This window comes from Akebia trifoliata, chromosome 6, assembly GCF_017979445.1.
Source record: "Akebia trifoliata isolate Shusen 1 chromosome 6, ASM1797944v1, whole genome shotgun sequence".
NCBI classification, from domain to species: domain Eukaryota; kingdom Viridiplantae; phylum Streptophyta; class Magnoliopsida; order Ranunculales; family Lardizabalaceae; genus Akebia; species Akebia trifoliata.
Genome location: NC_141380.1, coordinates 13,084,992 through 13,102,192, shown reverse-complemented (window position 1 = coordinate 13,102,192; position 17,201 = coordinate 13,084,992). Strand labels below are relative to the sequence as shown.

General features: G+C 35.7%; 1 pseudogene; it reads left to right on the top strand.

The window, feature by feature from the left end:
* The first annotated feature begins 12,008 nt into the window (after window positions 1–12,008).
* Window positions 12,009–16,496, top strand: LOC147400267 (uncharacterized; annotated as a pseudogene).
* Window positions 16,497–17,201: the final 705 nt, after the last annotated feature.

Here is a 17,201-nt window from a genome sequence, read left to right as displayed (position 1 = left end):
ATTTGTAAATGATACAAATCAATAATCCCATTGAATTCCTTACAAAAAATTGACTCCAAACCATCCCGAAACATTGAAAATCGACTTGAAAAACAAAAGTTTTCTTCGGGGGCAAAACGATAATATTCCAATTTTTAAAAATTTTAATTTTGAAATTAATAAATAAAATATTAATTAACGTAAAGTATAACCTTAATAAAATTAATTTAAAAATATAAACTAAGTCAATCTCATAAGACTTAAGTCAAAACCTTAATTAAAACATAATCTAAAGAAATTAAGTCAATCTCATAAGACTTAAGTCAAAATCCTAGTTAAGACCCTAATCTAAAAAGACCAAGTCAATCTCATAAGACTTAAGTCAAAATCCTAATTAAAATCCTAATCTAAAAAGACCAAGTCAATCTCATAAGACTAAGGTCAAAATCCTAATTTATCTTATCCAAAAAGAGACTTAGTTAAACCTAATTCTTCCAAAAAACTTTATAAATAGGAGCATCCACAACCTAATTTCGCAGGTCAAAGAAAATCCTAGAAAAAATAGGTCAAAAAGCCACCCTAACCTTCCCAAAACCTTGATTTTGAAGTCATAACCCCTTACCTATCATCCAAACCTTAGTTTTTGTTCACAATCTCCCAGAAACCCTTTACAAAACATGTAGAAATCCATCAGAAAAAATTTAGGAAATACTCAGATCTAAGAAAGAGGTACTTCATCTTGGAGATCTGAAGCGGATCCAGTGACAGAAACAAAACGAGAAATATCTTACGAAGAACCACTTTACCAGTTCTGAGGAAACGACTTATTGAGATCGTATAGGTATATTTTCCTTTTATTTATTTATTTTAGGTTTTTTTTTAACAATGTAATCTTCTTGGGAAATACTAGAGACTGGCGTTTGTCAGGCGGGGGTGGTGTCTAACACCTTCTAATCCCGTAACGTGATCCTTGGACTTAGTTTCTTTTTGTAGATTAATTTTCTTTATCCATCTTGAGTCAATGCTCGATTCTTAGACCGTAATAACTAGGTGGTGACTCCCAAATCTCAAAAATAAAAAATGGATCCGCACACCCCGCGGATCGAGGGCGCTTTCAACGGCCCTAAAGTTTGCTAAGGATCGAGCCAAGTTTTTAATACCGTTAGATACCGTGAGATCTAACAATTGGGATTTCATTTTACAGTTGACACCAACTTTTGACTTAAAAAATTTTAAATTAAAAATAGGTCCTTTTAATTTATAACAACCTCCTATTCACTTTAATTTATCTCTCTTTCTCTCTCATTATTACTCTCTTCTACACCCAAAACCATACTCGTCTTTTTCATCTTTACGAAAGCCATCTTTATAGAACTCTCTTTCATCTTCTATCTCACGTGAAGAGCCTGCACAGACCCATTTATTCCATCTCTTTCGGAACCCTCTCTTGAAAACTCTCTCTTGATCTATTGTCTTCTATCTCACACGAAGATCCTTGCACAAATTCATCATCTCCATCTATTTCAAAACCCTCTCTATCGAACTTCAAAATTGTTTTGTTGCAGTGTTAATAATGGTTACATCCTTGAACCATGCCATTACAGTCTACTCCAAAGTCCAAATCAAGTTTCAACCCCATTTGAATGGTGGTTTCACAAAATAATGTTCTTGATAATACCAAATAAAATTTCAGAGGCAAATAAGAAAGCAACTCCCCATGAAATTGCCTCACACATATAATGAAACAAAGCAACAACTTATTACACATGAGTATACTTTTGCATTGCTTAGAAATAAAAAAATAAAACTTTCATGTTGAAATAAACATAGAAATGAACCAAGATTTGGTCTTGTAGTTGGTCCACAATTCATTTGTTTCCCAATTTGATGCTAATTTCTTTTTTCTACTTTTTTCGTATGGTGGGAAAGATGGGATTAAACTTGCAACCTCAGGATCACAACACAAAAATCTGGTTGATGGGGCTAATGAACTAAGATGCTTAAACTCAAAGGATTGCTACACTCAGAAATTTAGTTTGTAAAATTTAAAACTTTCAGTTGGAGTTCAAGTAACTCCAAGAGAACTACAATAAACAATTCAAGGATTTTACTTTCACAGGTTAAAGATTTGGTGGGCAACTTTAATAAAAAAAATTCTTCATTCTAATTAAAGGAAAAGGGTCCATTATTTTTGAGAACCCAACTGGTAAAAGTTTTAGAACTGTTTTTAGGATTTTACTTAAGAAGGTATTTTCTCATTTCTCAAGTATTTGAGTGGTTGAATTCTTTCTAAGAAATCCAACAAATTAGATCACGGGTGTGGGCACAAGAGAAAGGGGGAAAAGGTTTTTTATTTTATTTGAATTTATACTACAGAGAGACGTGTAGTTGTCCCCATTGTAGCAGTCCATCAGAGAAGATTCAACAACAATTCTCAAGTATTGGAGAAGTGGATTCAATCATGAATCCGATGATGCCACCAACACCTTCCATTTCAATACAATTATTCTATGGAGAGGGTTTCAAGAGAGATGCAGAAAACGACTTTGTGCAAGGATCTCTATGTGAGAGGAAGACAAGAAATCGAGAGAGTCCTATGGAGAGATGGAGAAGACAGTCTAATTTTGGGCGTAAGAGAGAGAGTAAAAATGAGAGAGAGAAATGGATCAACTTTAGAGAGGGGTTGTTAATAAATTTGAGGGACCTACTTTTAATTTAAAATTTTATATGGTAAAAAGTTAATGACGGCTGTAAAATGAAATCCCAACCGTTGGATCACACAGTATCTAACAGTGTTAAAAACTTGGATCAATCCTTGGCATACATTAGGGCCTCTGAACCGCTCCCTATATATATATATATATATATATATATATATATCATTTTTCTTTAAGCAAATAAGAAATTAATATTACACAGTTGAGAATGGATATCCAATTTCATATCATGCAATTGTGGCCACCTGGCCTAAATTAAATAATAGTGCAAAAATGTAAAGAGTGCCTCATATTAGTAGAAAATAAATAAACATTAAAGTCACCTCGTGAGAATAGAAAGTAAATTAACCCTTGATATCCCTTCATCAACCCACACACAACACAATAATGTAAAATGTAGACATTACCCCTTGAGTGTGATTATGACATTTTACCGTTTCATCTCATATTCCCTTTTTTCCAGTATTTGTATTTTTTGACTTTTCAAACACAACTTCTTTTTCGATATTTATCAACTCAATATAATTTCATTGAAATTAAATCATTTTTGTCAAACTTAAAAATTCATTCTTGTAATTTAAATTGAAAATTTTCAAAACTTGGGTCAACACAAGGTCTAAGTAGATGCACGGAACCAAACTACGAAAACTAGGTCTGATGGTAGCTGGCGGTGGCACTACCAATGCTGTTGATAGCACTAAACAGCCTACACAAAAACTAGATTTTCTTCTAGTTTTTCATGTCTTTCGTTGGTTCGTCGATACATTATCCCCACCCACGTATACTTTTTTATAAAATATAGTCAAAACACATCAAATACCTATACTTCTCATAAACTTGAAATCAAATAAGAAAATACTAATTTTTGAAGCAAAATTTAAAATTAGATAAACACCCTAAATGCATTTTTGAAATTTATGATTTCCAATAAGAATCGTAAGTAAAATCGACTCGACTCTTATTCACTAAATAATGAAGAGGGGTCCGATTGGTAAATGGGAGAATTTTAGGGAATTGGGAGTCACCACCTAATTTAGGTTTAGAAATCATAGATAATTCCAAAAATGGATTGGGTTGGTCCATAGATAAAAAAGATAGTTAAGGGGTCAGATTACAGGTTTCGGAAGGTATTACAACTGAACCTACCCGATTGAGATGATCGGTCTCTACCACGATCCAAAACAATTCTATGGTCAATATACAAAGTTAAAGTCAAACTAGAGTCTAGTCACCATCAATTTATATCGGATTTGTTAGACGAATTTTTTGGCTAATATTATCTCAAATATTACATGATTCCTCGAGCTCGCACAAAAAATGGAAAATTTTGAAAAAAGTTTTAATTTCATCCCATGTTCTCACATGGCAATATTCTTCAATTATAAATCCGCAAATGCATATATTTTTCAAATCAACAAAATTAGGAATTCGCAAAAGTTTTCCAAATTAAAAAATCATGAATGTGAAATTGCTAAATTAACTTATGAGGTTTTTAAATTAGAAACTTACAAATATATGTCGAGTACCCACATTAGGAATTTATAAAAATACATTTTCCAAAAGAAAATTACCAAAAAAAACATGAAATTTTCGAATTAGAAAGTCATGAATTTTGACAAACATGAAATTTCCAAATTAGTAAATCATAAATCAGCATGAAATTTTTAAATAGGAAAAATGCAAAACTCCAAAATTAAAAAATTATATAAATCTGAAATTTCTAAATTTGAAATTTACGAATATGAATTTTCCCAAAATGGGAGATTATAAAATTCCCAAATTACAAAGTTCCCAAAAATGAATTTCCTAAAATAGAAATTATGAATATGGGTTTTTCCAAATTAGACAAATTATATGCACACGATGATCCAACAAATCGACGAATTTTAATATCACATAAAACCACCAAATCAATAAAATATGGATATACATGAATTTCAAAATTGGTGAACATCAATATCATTCAAAATTATCAAATTAAGAAAATATTATCATGCACGGATCTCACAATTGGCCAGAATCAATATCATGTAATATTATCAACTCAAGAAAATACGAACATATAGGAATTTCAAAATTGGTAATTTAATAACATATTAGCAAATCCATGAGTTGGAGATTCATACATGTCAACATTTTAAGTTGGGAACCTCGTGAACACATAACAAATCAGCGAATCAAAAATTCATCTACATAAAATTCTTGAATCAAAACGTGATGACCACGTGGCAAATCTGGCCACCCTTGCCCAAGTGCACTTATATACTTCTCAAGCGTACTTAATCAAATGGTATGTGGTGACTTGGTTTGATATACCATATATGTAAGAGACTAGAGTTGTAGATTTCATAAATGGTTTAGTGTCTCACAAGGAGACTGACCACGTACTAGTACTACTTTGAAAATTGGGACATGTGACTTTGTAGCTTATAATAGGACAAAAGCTCAGGTCGCCCCAATGTGGGTGCATCGATATACCTTTCAAAGTCATTGATCAAACGATACTGATACCCCAATTTTATATATTGTAGAAGTACGTGACTGGAGTTGCAGTTTTCATTAATAACATCGCATCTCACGAGGAGATCGGGCTACGCACTAGTACCACATTGGCTATAAGGGACATGCAAGCATGCGATGCATCATAAATTAGACGTGCTAGTGGTGTGTGCAAATAAGGTAAGGTGCACCCGGGGCATTTTTCAAATAATTGGACCCATGGGCCACATTACATCACCAAAGTATGGATATCACACAAATATTGTTCATAAAACATATAAATATCCACAACATCAAAATCAAAATCAATGAATGCACATCAAAGATGTATATCAATTAAGATCATGGTAGATCAGATAGGCAATCAAGATAGCACATAAACAACCAACCATTGAGATAGGCACAAGAAAAAAAATTTATTTAATTATATTATTTTTTATTATTTTTAAACTAAACAAAACAAAAAGACTTTTTTTAGCAAGCAATATTCAATTGATAGGACCACCAATTAAAGTACTTAAATCACAAGACTAGCCCTAATCATTATAGATGAAACATGCATGTCCTCATGCCAAGCATTAAATAGTAGGGGTCATTGAGAAGGTTTGTTAAATGTGATGTACATTGATAAATATGAGGTTGGCAGTAAGAAATCACGAGACAACATTTGTGGTCTTCAACTATGAGATCCAACACACCTAGCTTTCCTGCTTGGGATTAGGTTGCATCAAGCCCAAATAGAAGTGTTCCTCCTCCATAATGCATACATCTCATGAAGAAACACAAAGTAATGTGTAGGTCTATGTTTGGCCAAGAAACTACTACAGATTTGATGATTAGTTCTAATTAATAATTGATTAAAAATAATTATAATCGAAAAAAAGTACTATTTCCATAACTTAAATAATGGTTTTTTATCATAGAAATATAAAAAAGAGAAAGAAAATCTTAATGTTGCACTTTCTTTTGAGATTTAATAACCAAATAAATAATTGGGTTACTATAATGGTCGGGTGAAAGAGGGAATGGATCGACAAGTGAAGGTTTGAGCGGAAGTTTGGGGAACTCGATCGAGGTTAATGGGCACTCCTTTCGAGGTCAAAGGATGATCGGACTGAACCTGAGGGGATAATACTCAAGATACCTTTTGAGCAAGAGTAACCTCAATTCCATCATGCATTCTTTCGTTCTAATTGGTGATCAGATCCATGGACCTGACTTGGTATGTTAATGAAGCTCTCATTTCTCTTAAACATTTTAACATTCAGTGCCACATCAATTAAGCCAGTACTAGGAACAGATAACCCTCCTTTAAAAACAACACCCCTCATAATTTTGTTAGTGTTGCCAACCGTAACTGTGAGCACATATCCAGCATCGAATGACTCCTCAAGGACACCAAAAATTGGTTGACCTACCATTGTTGTATTATCTACAATAGTGGAATCGATTTTCCTTGGCTGGTTTCTCTTCGTGATGTCAGATCTAGGTGTGAAAAAAGCCTTTTCTCCACAAATCAAATTCTTATCCTTGTCAAGCTGACCACATTTACGATTCATAGGGTAGGTTTCCCAATGAAGAACATTTGGTATCTTGATTCAATTGGCTCATAATTCAGGAATTGATATAAGACCTCTGGTCTTGTCACTAATCTTAAAGAGTGTCCTCATCTTCAGTGTTATTTAGTAGCTTTCATCGACAATAGCTAAATACACAAGTGTTTCAAAAATCTCATCTTCAAAACCCTAAATCTATTGTTGGGATTTGGGAAAAAAAACTGCTCAAAAACTCTAAAACCAATTAAACAATCCACAACCATGCTAAAAGAATAAATAAAAATAAAAATAAAAATAAAAACAAAAAGAAAACAAATAAAACTAGGTCGATCTTGCAAGGCACTAATATTTAGGATTTTCAAGTTAGATCCTCAAAATAGAATATCCCAAGTGGAGTCGCCAATGAAAGTGCCCTAGATTCATAGGTGCGTATCCAATTTTACAATTTTGGGAGTCACTACCTAGTTTTATGGTATAGGAATAAAAAACTGACTTTAATCAAACAAGGAATACAAAATTACAAAAAGATTATAGGTATAGGTATTAAGTTACGGGATTGGAAGGTGTTAGACACTAATCCTACTCGGTGAAAACTGGTCTCTACTCTTCCCAAATATTTACATAGCAAAAACGACCTAAAAAAATTTGAAGTTACCCTTTATTTTACCTAAATGATCACCACAATTGATTCCCTCAGAAACTACTGGTGAACATTCTTCTTGTGAATATTCTTGCTTTATTTTTGTTACTATATCTACTTCCGATCTTCGAGGTGAGATTTTTTTCTTCTAGATTTGAATAGTTTATGACTCTTTGGGGGTGTTTTAGGATTTTTAGATATTTTTTAGGTTGAAAACTAAGGCTTGGAGATTAGGTATGGAATTGAAAAGTATTTGGAGGGTTTTTGACCTTTGTTTTCTAGGATTTCTCAAGACCTATGAAATTAGGTGGCGGAGATTCCTTTTTAAAGAGTTTTGTGATAAGGTTAGGGTTTGATTAGGTTCCTTAGAGATAAGGTCCATCTCTAACTAATCTGTTAAGTGATTTGAATAATATTTTAGATAAGCTTTATTTGAATTTAAATTTTTTTAATTTATATAGAATGAGTTTTTTTAAATTTTGAAGAACCTGTCAAATAGAGGGTTATTTATTAAATTATTCTGAATTCTTTGGGACCCCTAATGGAAGGTTCTTTATTAAATATCAAGTAGACCAGACTTGAATAAATTGGCAACTACTTGAAATTTGGCTTATGGGTTGAATCAATCGAATTTATTTGTTCAAAAATTTTAGTTTGATTTATTAAGATTTCATTTTACATTAATTAACATTTTAATTATTAATTTTCAATTTCAAATTTTAAGGTTGAAAATTTATCGTTTTGTCTTCAAAGAAGACTTTTGCATTGGGATGTTCTTTTTCGATGTTTTAGAATCAATTTTTCATAAGGAATTCAATGACTGCATTAGTTTGTTTCTTTTATAAGTTTTTGGTGTGAAATGGTCATGGACCCTATGAGGGGCATTTTGATAATTTTGTCAAATTTTATAAAAATTAGCATAACAATTTATTTGATTTTAGTTTATTGTTTTATGTGTTCGAAAGAGTTTTCCAAAGTGTAATATAACCTCTAGGAGTATTCTAATGTCAGGGGTATTTAATGATTTTTCTCGTAAAGTTTCCTTTTAGTCACAAAATGATGATTTATATGTTTTTGGGTTATATTTTCCTAGCGTAGTGTGGTTTCTAAAGTTTGTTTGGTCGAAATATCTCATCTGAACTTTAAAAACACATCTAGTAACAAATAATTTTTTTGAATATTCATCTATCATTGAGAACCGTCACATTCTAGTTGACGAGTTGATTAAACAAGCGAGTGCAAAAATGGGGTGACTACACAACCCAGGAACACCCATAATCGATTCATGTCGTAACTTATAGGAAGGCTACTAGACTCTAGGTTTACTACATGCAATGCAATTTCTCTGACCACCCTTACCCCAAATACACTGATAAGGTCCCAATAATTTCACTTTGGGACCGTAATTTCACCGAGATTACCATCGTATAAATACTAGTTCCCTTAAAATAATAATAAATTTTATTAAATCAGAAATTAATGTGGCTAACAATAGTTTGTTACTAATTTCAGTTGAAAAGGGTACATTCGAAAACCAACGAAAGAAATAATAATTACTGTTACAACATGCGAGCAAAAAGGAAGCATCCGACGAAATCTCAAGGATTTTGGGCGCCACGTCACCGCGCCGCGGCTAGCCAAGATCGCGTCGCGATCATTTCGAGGAATTTATCCTCGAGATTTTTACAGAAGCTTCGGTGGTTGTAACTGATTGGGTCATTCGAATTGAATTATCCGTCAAATCACCCCGATTATCCGAATACGAACATTATAAATTGGAAGGTGGATTTCAGAGAAAGGGGCTTTTCTCTCCTTCTCTTCTTCCATAATTTTTGGTTTTTCTTTCTTTTAATTCTCTGTAATTTTTCCTTTGGGTGAGCTTTTGAGTGTAGTGAGAACATCAAGAGTAAACCATTGGCTCTATTGTAACTCTTTTGAGAGATCATCAAGAAAGGAATCAAGTTGCATTTCTATTTTAAATTTTCTTCTCATCTATTGTCTTTTTTACTTTCTTCTTGCTGCAACTATGAACCTTGCAATGAGTAGCTAGAATCTCCTTAGAGAATTCAATAATGTCAAAGCAAGTCCATCCATTTAATGTAGTTTTAAATTCATTATTCTTGCTTATCTTGTTAAACATTCTGTAAATTCTTCTTTGATTAGATCCTTTAGTTTATATTTCTGATTCAACTTTGATAGCCATTACTTAGATAAGTTCAAGAACGACTATGCTCTGTGAAGAATCGGAATATAGATTAAGCAATCTCAATCAGATTAGGATTTACATGAATAACTTTTAGTTATTTTCATTGATTAAACGGCTCCACTTTCTGATCCATGAGCAATGACTTGCTACATGGATTGAGTTAGATTCAGAATTAATCTGTATTGTGGATGGTTTGCAAAGGCTACATTGAACTCTCTAATCCCTCTCTCTTAGAATTTCAATCTTTATTTTCTGTTTAGATTTCAATTTACAATTTGATTTCCATTTTAGTTTCTACTACAAGTCTATTTTGTTTTTAAAACTAATCTGTTTCTAACTCTATTTTTTATTCTAACCGAATGAATCTTTGAATCTTCATTGTCCCTGTGGAACGAATTCGACTTGCCCAAAGTCTTAGTTCACATCTTAATCTCTGCATTTATTTAGCAACATTTACAACCGATCAAAATGGCGCCACTACCAGGGACAGCGAATTGATTCATTTTCCAATTCGGAAAGTATCCGAAACAGTTTTCGAAACAGAACCGAACGTGTTTTGCTTGAAACAGAAGCCAAACGAACAGAAAAAAATTTGAAAAAATTTCCATTACAATCCTCATGATATCAGAAACGATTTTCAATTTGAAAAATTGATTTTCATCAAAATTTTATCGCGCCGCGGTTGCCCCTAGGTGCTCCGCGGTGACGTGGCAATAATTCTTGCTAATTTTTGTTGACAAAGTTTCTGACATCATGAACATTGTAATGGTCATACTGATTTTTTCTGTAGCATTCTGATTTGAATAATTATTTTCAGGTGACGGACTCGACGAAAGTTGACGAAAATTGACGGAAGGCGACACGTGGAATTTTTATCCACTGAATTAGTTCTATCACCAAGAAGATCAGCAATTTTCAATTCTCTGTTCATTTTTATTTTTTTCTCTCTTAGAAAACAACTTGTATTAGGAATTTGAACTTGTGTTAATTTTTAATTTCATCCGAGAGGGCTCGGATTGTAATAGAATTAGGGACGGACGATAGTGGGACGAAACTATCTCAGCCCCTCGGGTTCGTACACCAAATTTGGTGTTGGTGGCCCGAGTCGACTCAATTCGATCATCCCCCGTCTAGAACGGGAGGTAAATTTTGAAATACTCACGCATCACTCGCTAGTGAGTTTCTGTATTGCTTTTGAGTGACTAATCTGTACACATTTGATTGCACATAGTAACAAGGGCACCCTTACGAGGATGGCACCATAAGATAAGAATCAGAGTTCATTACCGATATCTTGCCCTTCTAGGAAAATCAAATTCACAACCAATTAAGTAATTAAAATTAATTAGACTGGACTCTAGGTTCCATCGAGCTCATTAAGCAAAGCTAATCAAAAGTTGCACCAATTGCACTTCTTGATCGTGAACAGAGCCTAAGCGCAATCTTGCCCTGTAGTTCTACGTGAATTCAGGAGATAGACACACGTTTATTCAAGACGAGAGGTGATCTAAGAGTGCCCTTGCTCAGCATTGTACGCCACCTCTCCTCTGGAGATTAAACTGGCTGTTCCGATTTCAGAGATTTGGGTTGGAAGCTTCGATTAATCCTTTGAACCAGTTAGGAGCTGTCTAGTAATAGGCACCCAGTTCTCACGTGTGAATTTCTCCCTCCTATTGTGTGCAATTTGATAGTGTATGTTAGGTAGGAGATCGCCAAAAAATCCAATTATTTTTTATCCGGAGATCACAAGGTCTCATCCACTGTCTAAGATTAGACAAGAAAGCAACACTGTTCTCACTCCACCAGTCCCAGAAATGGATCCACATCCACTTCCACCTCATCACATCCATGAGGATCAACGAACGCTCAATGAGTTGTTCGCACCTATTACTGCCAACCCTCCATCATGTATAATTTTACCTGCTACTAACGTAGCACAATTTGAAATACGGGCAGCCACCATCAATATACTGCCCAAATTCCACGATTTCGAAAGCGAACAATCGTACAATCACCTCAATAAATTCTTAACGTTATGCCAGACATTCAAAAATGGTCACCTCGACGATGAGAATGTCAAGCTTAGGTTATTTCCACTCTCTCTTGAAGACCATGCTGCGGTTTGGTTAAATTCCTTGTCCTCCAACTCTATCACTACATGGGATAAGTTGTCGAGAAAATTCATGGTCAAATTCTTCCCAATGGCAAAGACGGAACAATTCAAAAATGCCATTCGGAACTTCAAGGGAAGACCGGATGAAGAATTCTCCCAGACTTGGGAAAGGTTCAATGACCTTCTTGTTAAGTGTCCACACCATGGGATAGACAAAGCTCAATTGGTTAATTTCTTTTATCGAGGTCTCCCAACAGTCCAGCGTATTCTTCTTGAGTGTATGCATCAAGGTAAATTCATGAATCAAACTCCTAATCAAGCATATGAATTCTTAGTCGAATTTGCTGAGAATGCTCGAAATTGGAGCACAAACATAGGAGAGTTCGATAGAGGAGATTTAGGAGCCAAGAAGCCGGGCATGTATGAGGTTAAGTCTGATCCTGAACTTAAGAATGTCATGAATAGCCTTGTGAGCAGCTTACAAAGTCTCAACAAAAAGTTCGACGCTTTCAGTGTCAAATCCAATTTCCATGAAGCCACTCCAATTCTACAAGTTGCCATAGAGACATTTTCATCATGTCAGCTGTGTTAGAATTTCAATCATTCTACGGAGAATTTTCCCACCTTGAATCCTTCGCAGTCAGAGCAAGCCAATGCTGTTGGAAATTACAGCACATATAGGAAATCCACTCCTAACTCCTATAGTCAGACGTACCATCCCGATAATAGGTTTCACCCCAATTTTTCCTATCGACAAAGTGAACCTATCCAATCAGGAGGTCCTCTAGGGTTTCAAAAAAATTTCAATCGTCAAACTCATGCCAGTGCGAACCTATTTTTGGTTTCGCAACCATCCTATTCTTCACCTCAAAATTCTGATCCACGGGCGATCATTGTCGACCCTATGACCAATTACTCTCCTCTTGTTGCTCAAACAAACTCAGCATTGGAATCAATGATGGCTGAGATATTAAAGCAACAACAGCAACTCATACATCAACAAATCCAAACTACCTAGAGCCAGTCTCAGACCAACCAGGTCACTGCACAAGCAATTAAAAATTTAGAGGTTCAGATGGGTCAGTTAGCTTCGTCCATGGGAGAGAAAAATAAAGGCCAGTTTCCTAGTCAAACTGTGCCTAACCCAACAGGAACTGTTCCAAGAGGACAGTATGAAATCAATAGTCAGGCAGGTCCCTCTAATTCTGTCCAAGCCGTCCACACCTTACGATCTGGTAAATTGGTGGACAATAAAGTTGAAATGCCTGTGGAGGTTCTATCCAAAGAAACAACTTCTAGTACACCTTCCACAGAAAAAGAAGACCAGTCTAAGGAAACACCTCCTCCTCTCGAAAGTCGAGTGATCATTCCCAAAGCTCCATTCCCTCATAGACTTCTAGACAACAAAAAGGGAAAATAATTGGAAAGAATTTTAGAAGTGTTCAAAAATGTTCAAATAAATATTCCCTTCATTGACACAATTCGTCAAATTCCCTCATATGCCAAGTTTCTCAAAGATCTCACCACAGTGAAGCGAAAAACTCCTATGCCAAGAGAGGCTGTGATGACAGTCCAGTCTTCTTGTCTGATTCAGTAGACAATTGTTCCAAAATTCAAGGACCCAGGCTGTCCTACAATTTCTGTGCACATTGGAGATACAATGATTGAGAAATGTCTATTAGATCTCGGGGCTAGTATGAATCTTCTTCCTTTCTCAGTCGACCAGCAATTAGGTTTAGGTGAATTTAAACCTACAGATATCACTCTGAGTCTAGCAAATAGATCGGTGAAGATTTCCAAAGGAATAGTGGAGGATGTGATTATCAAAGTGAAGGATTTCTACTTTCCTGTTGACTTCGTAGTTCTTGACAATGAACCTGTCATTAACCCAAATTCTCATGTTCCAGTCATCTTAGGAAGACCTTTCTTAGCCACTTCTGATGTAGTCATCAAGTGTCGCAATGGTATCATGACCCTATCATTTGGGGACATGAAAGTCAAAATGAATATCTTCCAAAATAAGTTTCAATCTACTGACATAGATGATTTGGAAGAAGTCAACATGATCGACACCCTGGTCAGTAGCACGTTTGAAGAAGCGAAAAATAAGGATCCGTTCGAAGAGTATTTTGGCCAATTTGGCCTTGAGTTCGATACTGAGAAATCCATCAGGGAGGTAAACTCTCTTCTTGAATCCGTCCCTGTGATGGATTGGTAGCCAAAACTCCAAAGTCTGTCCTCTCTCTCGTCATCCCCAATAGCTGAGGAAATTCCAAAGCTTGAGTTAAAGTAATTGCCTGATACGCTGAAATACGTATTTTTGGGTAATGCTAAAACCTTCCCTATCATTATCTCCCCTACTCTAGAAAAATCACAAGAAAATCGGTTACTTGATGTACTGCGCAAAATTCGAGAAGCTATTGGGTGGACCGTAGCTGATATTTAAAGCATCAGTCCTTCTGTGGTCATGCATCAAATTCATCTTGAGGAAAATTTCAAACCTTCGAGAGAACCACAGAGGCGGCTCAATCCGGTGTTACAAGAGGTCGTCCGAAAGGAAGTCATCAAACTTTTAGATGCGGGTATTATATACCCCATCTCGGATAGTAAATGGGTTAGTCCAGTTCAGGTTGTCCCTAAAAAGTCGAGTGTCACAGTTGTGATCAATCAGGATAATGAACTCATACCTACTCGAGTCCAAATCGGATGGAGAGTTTGTATAGACTTCCGGAAACTAAAGACGATGACACGTAAGGATCACTTCCCTCTTCCATTCATCGATCAGATGCTTGAACATTTAGTCGGCCATGCCTATTATTGTTTTCTTGATGGATATTCGGGATACAACCAAATCCCAATTGCTCCTGAAGACCAAGAAAAGACAACGTTTACCTGTCCATTTGGGAACTTCGCCTATCGACGCAAGCCCTTCGGGCTATGTAATGCTCCCGCCACCTTTCAAAGGTGCATGTTGAGTATATTTTCTGATATGGTCGAAGACTTTCTTGAAGTCTTCATGGATGATTTTTTTGTATTCGGGTCGAGTTTTGATGACTGTTTGAATCATTTAAAGCTAGTTTTGAAAAGATGTCGAGAGAAGCACCTCGTGCTAAATTGGGAGAAGTGTCATTTCATGGTCACCTCTGGGATAGTTCTAGGGCATATTATTTCCCATAAAGGAATTGAGGTTCACAAGGCCAAGGTCAATCTTATAGCAAATTTTCCTCCCCCTAAAACTGTGAAAGAAGTTTGTTCGTTTCTAAGACATGCAGGGTTTTACAGAAGGTTCATCAAAGACTTCGAAAAAATTTCAAAACCCCTGTGTGATTTGTTAGCCAAAGACATTTCTTTCGAGTTTTCTACCGCTTGTTTATCCGCCTTTGAGAAGCTGAAAACTGAGTTGACCTCAACACCTATTATCCAACCACCCAATTGGGATCTCCCATTTGAGGTGATGTGTAATGCATCCGATTACGCTATAGGTGCTGTATTGGGGCAACGAGTTGAAAAACTCCCCCATGTCATTCAGTATGCCAGCAAGACGCTAAATGATGCCCAGCTGAATTATTCCACCACTAAGAAGGAACTACTAGTAGTAGTTTTTGTCGTAGATAAATTCCGTTCCTACCTTATCGGGTCCAAAGTAGTCATTTTCACTGACCATGCAGCGCTGAAATACCTTCTTGCCAAGAAGAATGCGAAGGCAAGGTTGATACGATAGATCCTTCTTCTTCAAGAGTTTGATCTCGAAATTCGAGACAAAAAGGGATGTGAGAATGTGGTTGCATACCACCTATCTAGGCCAGTAGTTGAAACTCCCTCCGACTCTCTTCCTATTTCTGAAAATTTTCCTGACGAGCAAATCATGACTGTTTCTAATTCTGACACACCTTGGTACGTTGACATCGTCAACTACCTGGTGACAAGTCAAACTCCAACTTCTTGGAGTAAATAAAATCGCCTGCGCTTCCTAGCTCAAGCCAAATGGTTCTTCTGGGATGATTCGAATTTATTTAAATACTGCCCAGACCAGATAATTCATCGGTGTGTTGCTGAGAAAGAATATAGTGGGATTCTCGAGTTCTACCACAATCACGCTTGTGGTGGGCATTTTGGAGGAAAGAAAACAGCAGTTAAAATCTTGTAGTGTGATTTTTATTGGCCCACAATCTTTCGTGATGTTTATATCTTTGCTAAATCTTGTGATAGATGTCAACGTCTAGGAAACATTAGTCGAAGAAATGAGATGCCCCAAGAACCAATTTTGATCATCGAAATCTTCGATGTTTGGGGTATTGACTTCATGGGTCCCTTCCCCATTTCACACGGATTCCAATACATTTTAGTCGTAGTCTACTACATGTCAAAATGGGTTGAAGCCACAGCTTGTCGAACGAATGATCATAAGGTTGTTGTTCATTTCCTCAAAAACACAGTGTTTGCTCGATTCGGTACCCCTCGTGCTATCATTAGTGATGGAGGGAAACATTTCTGTAATCGAGTTTTCGAAAGTTTGATGTGCAAATATTCAATCACTCATAAGGTAGGTACTCCGTATCACCCACAAACCAGTGGGCAGGTCGAAATTTCTAATCTTGAGATCAAAACCATTCATGAAAAAACCGTCAACCCAACTCGTAAAGATTGGTCCTTTCAATTATCTGATGCCTTGTGGGCCTACAGAACAGCGTTCAAAACTCCAATAGGAATGTCCCCTTATCGTTTAATCTTTGATAGAGCCTGTCATTTGCAGTCGAACTTGAGCATCGAGCTTATTGGGCAATAAAACACTTAAATTTTGATCTAGCGAAGGCTGGAGAGCTTAGAAAACTCCAACTCACTGAGTTGGAAGAATTAAGGAATGATGCTTACGATAGTGCAAAGCTATATAAAGATCGAACAAAAATCTGGCATGATAAGCACATCCAGAGAAAATCCTTTCACGTAGGGCAGAGAGTGCTCCTTTATAACTCTCGTCTTCATTTATTCCCAGGGAAGTTAAAGTCCCGTTGGACTGGACCATTTTTTATCCAAAATATTCACCCTCATGGAAATATCGAGGTACTCAATCCAGCCAATGGAAATATCTTCCAAGTCAATGGCCAAAGACTGAAGCCATTTCAGAATCTCCCTCATTCATCAGAAAAAGACTCATTTCTGAGTAATCCTGTGTACTAGGATTAGCTCTAGTTCCATGTCTGGCTGAAGACATTAAACTTAGCGCTATGATCGGTTGTAAATCTTGCTAAATAAATGCAGAGATTAAAATGTGAACTAAGACTTTGGGCAAGTCGAATTCGTTCCATAGGGACAACGAAGATTCAAAGATTCATTCGGTTAGAAACCAAAACAAAGTTTTGAAACAAATTGATTTAAAAACAAAATTGATTAGTAGAAACAAAGAAGCAAATAACAACTAATTTGTAAAAGAAATTGAAACTGAAAAGAAAGATTGAAAATCTAAGAGAGAGAGATTAGAGAAGTCAAGTAA